Here is a 12,220-nt window from a genome sequence, read left to right as displayed (position 1 = left end):
GAAGGTCCTTCTCACTCTCTCTCTTTTTTTTTTTTTTCCAAGGCAAGATATGTAGTGCAGTCTCTTGCTATTCTCATATGCTATTCTGGACTATCCTCATAGTCCAGTAGTCCAGTCTCTGAAATTTCGGGGAATAAAAATAAAAATAAAATAAAAGACTTCTATTAAAATTCACTTTTATAAAAAAATGCAAATTTGAAATATATTTAAATTAATTGTGGTCACTCTTTATGTTGTGTTTGAGTTAATAATATGTCATCTAGGTAATTTAACTGCTGCAGTGTGAGTGTAGTATCTCAGGTCTTAAAATGCTTTTTGACTTACCAACTACTTCTGTTTCTAGTGGGTACTAAAGACTAGTATCCTGTATCTGTGACCTTTTCATCTTCTCTCCTTGCTGATGCCATCTATGACCTTTGCTGAAAATGGTAAAACAAGTTTAAAGTCTATCTTACAGCACAGAGAACATTATTGAATCCCATGGTTACAGATTAAAATCTGTAAAAGAATTTAGCTAAAAGCATTAAGATTAATTTCAAATAATTCTACTTCTGTACAGAAGGATATGCCAATGACACAGCAGTGGAATACAATATCTAATCAGAAGACACAGAAGACCTCAAATCAAAATAAATCAAAATATCCTAAACTATCCAGCAATCATCACACTGTAGAAACACCACATCATAAGGAATGGTATCCCCATAGACTCTCCAAAAACACTTTCTGAAAGTTCCTCATTAGGGTATATCTAAGGTACTTCTGTAATACTTCGTCATGATCCTGTGACAGCAGTCTGACAGCATCGTCAAAGGGATTGTATAAATACAGAAAAAGTGGGAAACATTATTACAGCACAACTCAGTCCAGTTCCAAGACAGCAATAACATGATAACATATGGCACAAAATGGTAGAAAATAAAAGAGTCTTTGGGGTGAAAATAACAGTTCCTGTAGAACAGTAGTAGAAAATGAACACTGTGAGGTATATAATGCTTCCAGGCAGACTCTCAGCAGACACCATAAGATTTATTAGTATGACTTCAGGGAGATTTACATCATATTTGCTGCAATAAAGCAAATGGTCTGAGAAATGTAAAAGGGAATTAAACAGACTTTCACTAGTGTTCATTCTCTGTTTTACATCTTGTCCCTGCAACAGTAATCGACTTGATAGGGAGCACTACCTCATTTCAAGTGGACCAGCGGATTCTTTTGTAACTTTGCATACAAAATGCTGTCATGCTGAGGCAATCTGGACATCATCGAACAACCATGACCAGAATCACTCTAGCCAAATTTTCCATTTGTGAGTCAGTTTGTAAGTTGATTGCACACAATCCCGAATGCAGCTATTCTGATGAATTAATTTATTCCTCCTCCCAGCTATCTCAGGAAGCAAGCTAGTACATGTATGTGAGTCTGCACTACATGTTAAGTCATGTATTGCTTGTCATTCCAGCCATAATTAGAAATTAACCCCATTTGCACAGCTCAGATCCAGATCTGGTTTGTAGATGTGTTATCACCCAGCAGATGTTTTAAATTGAAGGGTGTTTTATTATCTACAATGAGACAGATTCTGTGTGCCATCTTGCAGCACCTAACTGCTAGATGTGTCTGAGGGATGTCTGAGAGCAGTATAATGCAGTTTTGCATTTGAAACATAAAGCAAGAGCCATTACATATAAGAATCATATACATATGATGTTATATCTGAACAGAGGAAGTGATATTGTCATGAGGCAGAACTCCCTTGTCCCTTTTCAGAAAATCTTGGGTAGAAATATGAGTTCACAAAACTGGAATGTGGCATGTCCAATACATTTTTCATAGATTGTATTGTGTCCTGAGCAACTGATGCATATGTGCAGTCTTTTATTTACACTGTGAAGGGAAGAGAAAGTGGAGACACTATAAAGAATGACTAGGAGCATTTGTGTCTTTGAGGAAAAATATGGTTTTGCTCATCCCCTTTTTACCTGTATTTAGCAGACACCCTTGTAAGATAAGGTGGCTTCATTTGGACTGAAAGAAAGAGAAAGGAATTTGGTCAGTTTCAGAAAATAACAGAATAATGATGAAGACAGGGAGGTCCACTGCATGGCAACTGTGTTCTGAAGTTTCTTAAATTCATATGCTGCCTGTGGTGGTAAAGTATACCTTGTTCTGCTCTTTAACATTCACCCCGGTAACTAGTGTTTAATCAAGCTGGTTTATACTAGCTGGTAGGAAATCCATGACAAAAAGAGTTGATTGAAATTGTCCTTTGAAAAACTTTTGTCTTGCTAGTTTAAAAGAAAAAAAAAAAATCAAACTATTTTTGTATCCTTTTTACAAATGAAAAATATATCTGTTTTTTCTTATCTTCTTCTCCCCCCTCCCCCCCCAACTTTTATTTCCTTCCTTCTTTTAGTAGCAAAATGCAAAGAAAAAAGTTGGAAAACCTAATATTTGGAATTTTGTGGGTCCTTGATATCTCATATTTATTGAGATGAAAAGTCTGATAAAATTGTGAGAAGACTTACACATGAAAAATTCTTATTCTCATTCTTACAACATTTGTTTCAACATTTTCAGGATACTGGATACTAACCCCGTATTTTGAAAATCTTACCTTCCCTCCTTAACAACAAATGCTAATTCTGTTAAGTACATTTCCACTGAAGTTGGGAGGAGATGCTGATTCCTGGCATCTGCAAAAATCACATTTTCTGAGGAACTTACAAAGCTATAAAGAGACATATATAATAATTGAAGAATATGAACATGAGGAATGAGTTACTTAATGTACTAACACATTGAATTATGTCTGGGGAAGCCCATAAAGTGCAATCCTGATAAATAAAACAAACTGAAATACTGTTTTATAATAGATTATATTCCCACTGCTTTTACCCCAGTTTCTGTATACATGTTAACCAGTAGAAAATAGGATTCTTGTTCAGAAAGCTTTCTGTCCTGTAAATACGCATTTCAGCTTTCACCATGAAAATTTATAAAGCTTGTAACAATGGCAGAATAGTCCCCTTATGAAAAATGTTCTGTATTTCATTATCAACTACCACCAATAAACATGTTGATAGAGCAACCATCTTATGCAGATATCTACAACATTCTCCTGTAGTCCTTTAGAAGCAAGTATTGAGGTTGCTGGAATTTCAGAAGCTAAAGCATCATGTTCATTCAATACATGATTCAGGTTCCTTCTCTCTATGAACAGTGTTTGCTGTCAGACCATATGGGTGCCATTCCCTCTGAGCTCTAAGAAACACCTCAATGGATACAAAAAATTATTGGTCTGAGCTAACAGAGTAGCTCATTAAGGAAAATGGGAAGAAAGACATGGTGAAAATTAGCCTACAGTGTTATTTACATGGACAATTTAGCCTGAAGAGCAAAATGGTTGACAGGGCAATTGGATGCTAATTGTCCTGGTCAGCGTGGCTATGGTCAGCACCAGGAGGAGCTCCAGCTCCAGAATGGCATCCCCTTGCAGCCATCTGTGCACTTTCTCCCTGAGACACAGCTAATCCAACCTTAGAATAATCCTTATTTCTATGTCAAATATAAATTTTCAGGTAGTTTTAACAATTTCTGACATTAAAGAAGATGTAATGCATTTCAAGTACTGTAACAGGCAAGAGATTAGCACTAAATTAGTACCACCATGCACCACATAGATCCCTGTAGGTGCAGTATTGTCAATAGTTACTATTTTTTCAGGAATCATTTCCTCAGAAACACTGTATAGAAGTGGTGTTTGATTTGCCTTAGTCTTCCCAAGAAAGCTCACTCCTGTGCTTGAACAGAGATCTTTGTTTTGGATCACTTAGAACAAACAATTGTGAATCTCCAAAATTGCTCTAAGATATAGTATACAACACATGATACGTGCAAATTGTAGCCCAAATATTTGAAAGCAGACCACTGTAATGAAGTGTAGAAAACTTTAAAAGACCGGGCTTTTTAATGTTGTTTGAAAGACAATTTAAGGTTACATGGTAGAACAGACTAAAGTTTTTAGTTCTACATTATCAAAAACTCCTGAGATGTTTTCAGAGATTTTACTGAAAAATGTCAAAAACCTTGCAAAGACAAGTATAAGAAAACTGCATCATAAGATGGGAGACAATAAGATGAATAGATAATGTCTCTTTCTACAAAGTAGAAATTTGTGTGTCCAACTCTTCTCCAAGACACAAGGAAAAAGTGGAGAGTACATGAGTCGCTTAAGGTACCTGGTCATTCTAATCACCTCTTGGCCATACTAGTCACCTCAGCTATCTGTAAAATCAGGGTAAAATCAATTAAAATTGCATGACTGAAACTATTTAAAAAAAAAAAATCCATAAAATCATACTACATTGCATATGTTTGAATGTGCTCTGTCTTTATTATCAAGTTAAAATGATTCTTTAATCCATAATCAGCACAGTACATTTTGGGGGAGAGGAGAGGTTTGTGAAAAAGTAAAAACTATCCCAAATGATATATGGCTTTATGTTAGCTTCTGCAAACACATACTCAATGACTTGACTTCCCAGCAGCAATTATGCATGAGATGTGTCTCATGCTCTGGTGTGGGTATTCCAAAATGACTACTCACTAACTGATTAGTTGGAGTGTGAGAACCGTCTTTCAAAAATTTCCATTGTAGTGAAACGGGAAGATTGTACGTGCAGACCTGAGCACTGTAATACTCTCAGCAGCTGCGCTGAGGCAAGTGACCCTACAGAAACATGACACAAAATATCTTTCGGTCTGAGAAGACGGTTAGCTAAACACGGGGGCACGAGAGAAATAAGAACTTTCTGACTCTATCAGCTGTTGCGTAAGCAATGGGGAGTGGGAAGTAGATTTCCTAACAGCATGAATTACAAAGGTAGTATCAGGAGACCCTGATCTCTGCCTGATCTTTTGTACACTCTTCTGTGATTCACATGCTCATAGAAAATTATTAAGAGGACTATTTATCTGACCCTGCAAAATGATTTTCGGACTTCGCATGTGCTTTCTATCTAGGGCTTGCTCCGTGGGTCATCTGCCAGCAATGAGGTTGAAAATAGGAACTGGTCCAAACAACAACACTCTACTGTACTTGTTTCCCATCCAGCTTGAGGCCTAGATACAGGGAGGGTGTTTACATTGAAAGGAAGAAGAGCAACATGCGTGTACAAGTGATTCATTTTAATAAAGGGAAACCACCATCTGGTCTGTACCTGAAAGTTTTAGTCTGTAAAAAATAGGAAATCCAACTCAGCCCGACCATAAAACAAATATAAAATACAGTAATTAGGAACTGAATACTGTAATAGAATAATGGCATCTGCAGAAGCTATTTCTTGTGTAATAATCATAGATGCCTGCCTGGAAATATATCTACAGTAAAAACAGCTGGTAATTTTATTAAATTCTCCATGGACATGTATCAGCATCATTGTTAGAGTAAGAAGGGTAATCTAGCAGAGTTCTTATTCCATCTCTGACGATGATTTTCTCAGCTGGTTTTACTTGCTTCAACACGGCATGGTGTTAATGCTGTTATAATAATGTCACTAGATGGCACTGTTCCCACCAGCTGCCACTGCTGCTTTGAGCTGTCAATCGGGTTACACAGGGTCGTGACAGGCTCTGTTACAGGAGCAGTTTCAGGAGACATAGCAGAGTATAAGCTATAAGAATCTATAATTAAATCTACTCTGTTAGATAGAGAAAAGTATAAGTTGCTCAAGACTAGATGCAAATAAAGCAAGCTATGTTCAGATTATAGATCACGGTTTCAAATAATGGATTTCTCCTCTGCTGAGAAGGAATATGCAAAAGCACTGCACTTGGCAGACCAAAAACATTAGCGTCAGTCAGGGATGGTCAGTGTCAGACAAGAAGGAGGAAATATACACACATTCCTGTGTTTCAAGTGGAAGAATTTGTTAATGTGTAAAATAAACATGTATTTCATAAATAGTTTTGACATATATTGTAGGCAAACAGAGGCTGTAGTTTGAGGATGTTTATGGACTCAGGCAGATAAACTGTTTAATGACCCAGCACACAGATAAAATGAGTGATTGGTGTGCTAAAGTTGTAGAGATTTGTAACAAAAAAAATAAATATTAAGAGTGTTATGAACACAGTATGAATGGAAACATATGTTTGTGAGAGCACCAGATGAGACAGCAGAGGAAGGAGTAAAGGAATAGACTGTACTGATAATGAAGAACACCATTCCCTGGACACTGCTCCCAGAACAGTGTTCTCAGCAGTAAAATTGAGTAATGTGATGTTTAGGTCAAGCCCAAAAGGCCTGCACTCTGATAAGGCCTCAGCACAGACAACTTGTCATGAGAAGATGCTGCCTTCTGACAACAGGAACATGGCAACAAGGTTCCATGATATGACATATAGCATTCCTTTTCCTGTTGGCCCATCAGAAAAACAGATGTACATTTCAAACAAACAAGAAAAAATGTGCAAAAGCAGCAACTTTGCCTTAGATTTATGGAGACTAGAGTAAGCAAAATCCTGAAACAAAAGACCACCCTATGACAAGCACTGGTTCCTAAAGGATATGAAAGATCTGTCAAAAAACAAGCTCACTATTGGCAATCAGAGAAATGACAAATATTTGACAGCCAGTGTCCCTTGTTGGCTGTGTTGCACACAAGTGGTCCTTAAGAGTGCATGTGAGTGAAATCTCTGAGGGAAAGATAGTGCATAACATCAATTTATATAGAAGCACAGAATCTCCCAAGTTGGTAGGGACCCACAAAGGTCATGGAGTCCAACTTCTGGCTCCACAGAGGACCACCCAAAACTAGACCTTATGTCTGAGAGCATTATCCAAATGCTTTTTGAATTCCGGCAGGCTTGGTGCCGTGACCACTGCCCTGGGGAGCCCGTCCCAGTGCCCGACCACCCTCTGGGTGCAGAACCTTTTCCTAACACCCAGCCTGACCCTCCCCTGTCACAGCTCCATCCCATTCCCTCGAGTCCTGTTGCTGTCCCCAGAGAGAATACTTACATAGAGATTTTGTAAACAAATATAAAATGTTCATTTTTTTTTCCAAGAGCTTGCATTGAATTTTGTTATGCTGAATTTTCTTACAACAGCTTTTACTTGTATTCCCATGTCCTTTGATTCCCTCATGTCTTTCAGTTCCCCTCTATGGCAATCTTCTCTGAGACTTCTACATAATAGAAGGTGTGGGGTTCTTCTCTTCCCATTTTCTTGATCAGATTGCCTTCACTGCAAGTTATAATTTTTATAAAATAAAAAGAAAGGGGGCTGGAAGGGAGCTAAAGATATCATTCAAAGAGGGCAGATTGTCCCCCTCTACTTTGCCCTCATGAAGCCCCACCTGGAGTGCTGCGTCCAGGTCTGGGGCCCCCAGCAGCAGCAGGAGTGGGGCTGTTAGAGTGAGTCCAGAGAAGGGCCACAAAGATGATCAAGAGGTTGGAGCACCTCTCCTATGAAGAAAGGCTGAGAGAGCTGCCTACAGAAGAGAAGGCTCTGGGGTGACCTCATTGCAGCCTTTCAATACTTAAAGGGGTCTTATAAAAGGGATGAAGAAGGACTCTAATTGGGTAGATAATGATATGACAAGGGGGAATGGTTTTAAACTGAAAGAGGGGAGATTTAGATTAGAGGTTATGAGGAAATTTTTCATTCAGAGGGTGGTGAGGGACTGGCATAGGTTGCCCAGAGATGCTGTGGATGCCCTGGAGGTGTTCAAGACCAGGTTAGATGGGGCCCTGAGCAACCTGGTCTAGTGGGTGGCATTCCTGCCCATGGAAGGGGGGCTGGAACTTGATCTTTAAGGTCACCTCCAACCCAAGCCGTTCTATGATTCCATGATTTGACATATAATATTTGTTAGATCATTAAGTGAATATTTAGGTCATCCATTGTGATACAAAGCAAGTCCTTACATTTGAAGAAGAGTTTAGGGAGGGCCATAACTAAACCCTACTACAGAATAAAATAATAAAATAAAATAAAATAAAATAAAATAAAATAAAATAAAATAAAATAAAATAAAATAAAATAAAATAAAATAAAATAAAATAAAATAAAATAAAATAAAATAAAATAAAATAAAAACAACATCAACAAACCAATTTAACAAAGATCTTTACAAGTCTCAATTAGAGGAATATTTCTTCCTGCCTGCACATCTGGCCATGAGCTTAATCTCACCTGTTGTTGTGGTTTTACCATACTAGGCAGCTAAACACCACAACCGCTCACTCACTTCCCCTCCTTAGATGAGGAGGGGAAGAAGTAAAGGAAAGAACAACTCACGGGTTGAGGATAAAAGGATAAGGATAAAAAAAATAATTATTAAGGAAAGATTATTATTAACTGAACAATTTAACTAAAGGGGAAAAAAAAAGGGAAAGGGGAAAAGGGAGGAGGAAAGGGAAAAACAAAGCAAAACAAAACAAAACAAAAAAGGCTATGTGGAAGTGCAGAGGAAAGAAATTATTCTCTACTTCGCACAAATGAGCGATGCTTGACCATGTCCTTGAAGCAGGGCCTCAATGCACATAGCCAGTGCTCAGGAGGAGGACCAACGTTTTCACGAGAGCCCACCCCTCTGCTCTTCTTCCTTCTTCCACCTTTTATTGCTGAGTGTGACACCACATGGTATGGAATATCCCTTTGGTTGGTTTAGGTCAGCTTCCCTGGTGATGTTTCTTTTCTCACACCCCCTAGGAAGGTTAGAAAGAGCCCTGATGCTGTGCCAGCACTGCTCAGCAGCAGACACAACACTGGTGTGATACCACTGCTGTTCTAGCTACACATGCAGAGCATAGCACTGTATGGGCTGCTGCGGGGAAAGTTAACTCCATCCCAGCCAGACCCAGTACACCTATACAATCAGGACACACTAACCTGGCATCTGAAAAAGCTAAGTATGATGGGATAATGAGCATCACTAAAACTCATTTTCCAGCTGAGGCAACCTTCTGATGTACCCTGTGTAGAGAGAAATTCAAAGATTAGGTGTTTTAGAGCATTCTTTAAAGATACCTTTTGAAGGATATTTGAAATTATGATGTTGGTTTTTTTTGGCCATACAAGGAAGGTATATATCTAAGGTATGCAGATTGCTAGTTTATTGCCTCAGTTAGAGGCCCGGATTTAGGCAGGGTGAATCTAAGCCACAAAACTGAAAAATAAGTATAAGTACAAACATCTGCAACATAAATGATTTGATTTGCAAAATGGCTTGGATTCTCTTAAAGTAAAAAATAAATATAAATTACTGCTGTTATTACAATAATTAATATTCATAGGCAGGCAGGTAGTATCAACACCATTTGTCAAATAATTTAATAGTCATAGCAATAATAATGAAAAAGTCAAAGCAATAACAATGAAGAGTTCACTTAAACATTTTGAAATTACTGTTAATTATCCACATTTCAGGTCTCTCTGCTTTCTTCTGTGTACATCAGATGGCCATAGGGAACCTAATCCATCTAGCCAGAATTTAATTAAACACAGTGCATTTCAGTATGTTTCAGCAGAGCAGTTTGCTCCATTTTCTCTTCAGAAAGTCTAAGTAATACACCAAGTCAAGTGTAAGCTCCAAGCAACTGTATTCCTTTCAGTCTGCTTTTCAGAGGTGACTTAGAGAATTCTTAGACCCTTGAGAGTTGGCTTTTTTTATAAACCCATGTTAATATTTATTTATCTAGCTCTTATGTATGGACAGCCCAAAATTTGCATGAAACTTCCAATAGCAAGAACAGGGGATTTGCTCGTCATCCTGAGGCCAATTCCTTATTTCCTTTGTATTGTTTTGACCCTAGCATTAGTGATTGACTCCACAGACTCCACTGGAGGTATCCACAGTTCAGTGCAGGGAAGGCAAGATCTGAGCCTCTCAGCTTTCCTGTACCTGAGAAAGGCAAAGAAAGAGTAACTTCCATATGACCCAGATGTAGCAGAATCTCCCAAAATCTGAGGGAGATTCTGAGTCAGAGATTTCCAACACATGCTTTCATTTCATTTCACATGCTTTTCATTTCACAGTCTTTCTGATCTGTTTCTGTAGCACTTATTAAGTTAGGTATGTCCCAGAAAAAATAGGAGCCTGCAATTGGAGCCACCTGCATGGCCCTACTGACACGGAACTACACTTCATGCACACAAATTTACTCCTGGCCCGTTAGGTCAATGGCAGTCTTACCATTGTTATTAAGGAGTCAGGCTTTCACCAACATACCAGAAAGGCTCTGACTCACGAAGCTCCAATGTGAGCTTCAGAGAACCACTGTTAGACACTTTTCCCATCTTACAGACTAAAAACAGTGTTGCAATCACTGTGAACAGACTCATGACTGACTGGCAGTTCAGAAGATGGAGGGCAGGGTAGATGTCACAACTGGCCGTTCAGAGGATGTTAGTTTGAATGCATACCCCGGCACTCATTAGGATGAGGTTTCTTGTTCAGCCATGCTTGAAACACATTGTATTTAATAGTCACATACTGCGTAACAAAGTATTGCTCTAAACATCCAAGAGATTAATAGGCATTGTGCTAAGGTCCACAGCGTGCTGCCTGTTAGTAGATCATAACCTTTGAACAGTGATCACAGTAACAGCTCAGCACAGATCTACCTAATACCTTCAATTTTGTTCATTTGTCTCCCTGCTCTTATGCACAGATGTGAATGAATGGACTTCTTTCTAAAGCAAAACTACAGTGTGATAGTTTATAGCAACTGAACTATGGCCAGAGAGGAAATTTGCAGATTTTATTATCCCCAGTGGAATAGCATGACATGGAACATGTTTTTAAAATAGATTTATTCCCCCTACTTTTGCTAGCTTATCAGTATTTCCTTGAAATGAGCCAGTTTGGGGCTCATTGTTCAAGGATAGTTGGACATGATAGGAGTAGGGGTGGGCAGGCTGTACAGTCACAAGACCACAACCACATTATGTGATGTGGGAATGTGTGCTGCATTAGCTAGCAGTGATGGGAGAGCTGAAACCCTTTCCTCCATTCTGGGAAACCTGTGCCTGCAGGCCATTTCATGATTACATAAAACAGAGTACATGCTCCAAAGAAACAGAAAGCATAGCATTGTATTCTTTGTTTTGTTTTCCACTGCTCTATTATTAGAATAGCAAATGTTCTTATCTCAGAGTGTTATAACCCACACAGTCCCTTCAGGAGCAAGCTGCCAGTACAAATACAGAAGAAACAAGTCAAAATATGTTTAGGTTAGTAATATATACTCAGACTAGCTCAGAGTTTCATCTTTGGATACTAAATCAGCTGTCTGCTGAAATCTCAGTGTTATCAAGCCCATAAAGCATAAAATGCCACATATGTTAAAAATGGGTGGGGGTGGGGGGAATAGCCTGGAAACTATCCAAACGTGCTTTAGCAAGTAGTGTGACACAGTAATAGTTTATGTGCTTTGAGATTCAATTCAGAAGTGTACTCTTGTTTTGAACAAAAATGTTGATATAGATGCATTTGGGCCATTAGTCTAACAGTCAGTAATAGCTTAATTCGAACAAGTCAAATAATTATAAAGTCAATCTTAAAAACTAGGCTTACAGCTACAAGAGGATGGATATCTTTAGTTAAAAGTCATGACAATGTCGCACATGTCTTTCATATAAACTAGGGGAACATGGTTTACATGAAAATATTTTAAGGTGGGGACAGAACTGGTTGCTGTAGGAGCAAATGCAAGATACTGCATTTGGGCAGGTATTGCCAGATGCAAAGACACAGCTTGGAAGCATCTGGCTATGTATCAGCTCTTGCAGGAGCAAATCTTAGGCCAAAGTGAATCACTGGCTGAATTACGTCAATATTGTGCAAGAAAAGGAAAACTAGAGATGTACAAATGAGAATACAACCTTCAAGGTACATGAGGTACTGGTACTTATGCTTCTCTCACTTGCAATGTTCTGTTTAATTTTGAGTCCTACATTATCAGCATTCTTGAGAATAATGGGGATGATCAGAAGCCTGAAGATTTGAACTAAATGAAGGTAACTTGCTCCTAAAAAGGAAAAGTCTAAGAATTGAGATGGTGTCTATTTTCAAATATGCATATGCCTGTTATAGAGATAGGAAATAAAACTGTTCTGAATATCTGTTCTAGATAAGACATGAATTAATGGGCTAACATTGCAGAAAGGAAGATTCAGTAAAGATTAGGAAAGGCTTTGCTATCATATGTT

This window comes from Anas acuta, chromosome 1, assembly GCF_963932015.1.
Source record: "Anas acuta chromosome 1, bAnaAcu1.1, whole genome shotgun sequence".
NCBI classification, from domain to species: Eukaryota; Metazoa; Chordata; class Aves; order Anseriformes; family Anatidae; genus Anas; species Anas acuta.
Note: the sequence above shows the minus strand (reverse complement) of the source record.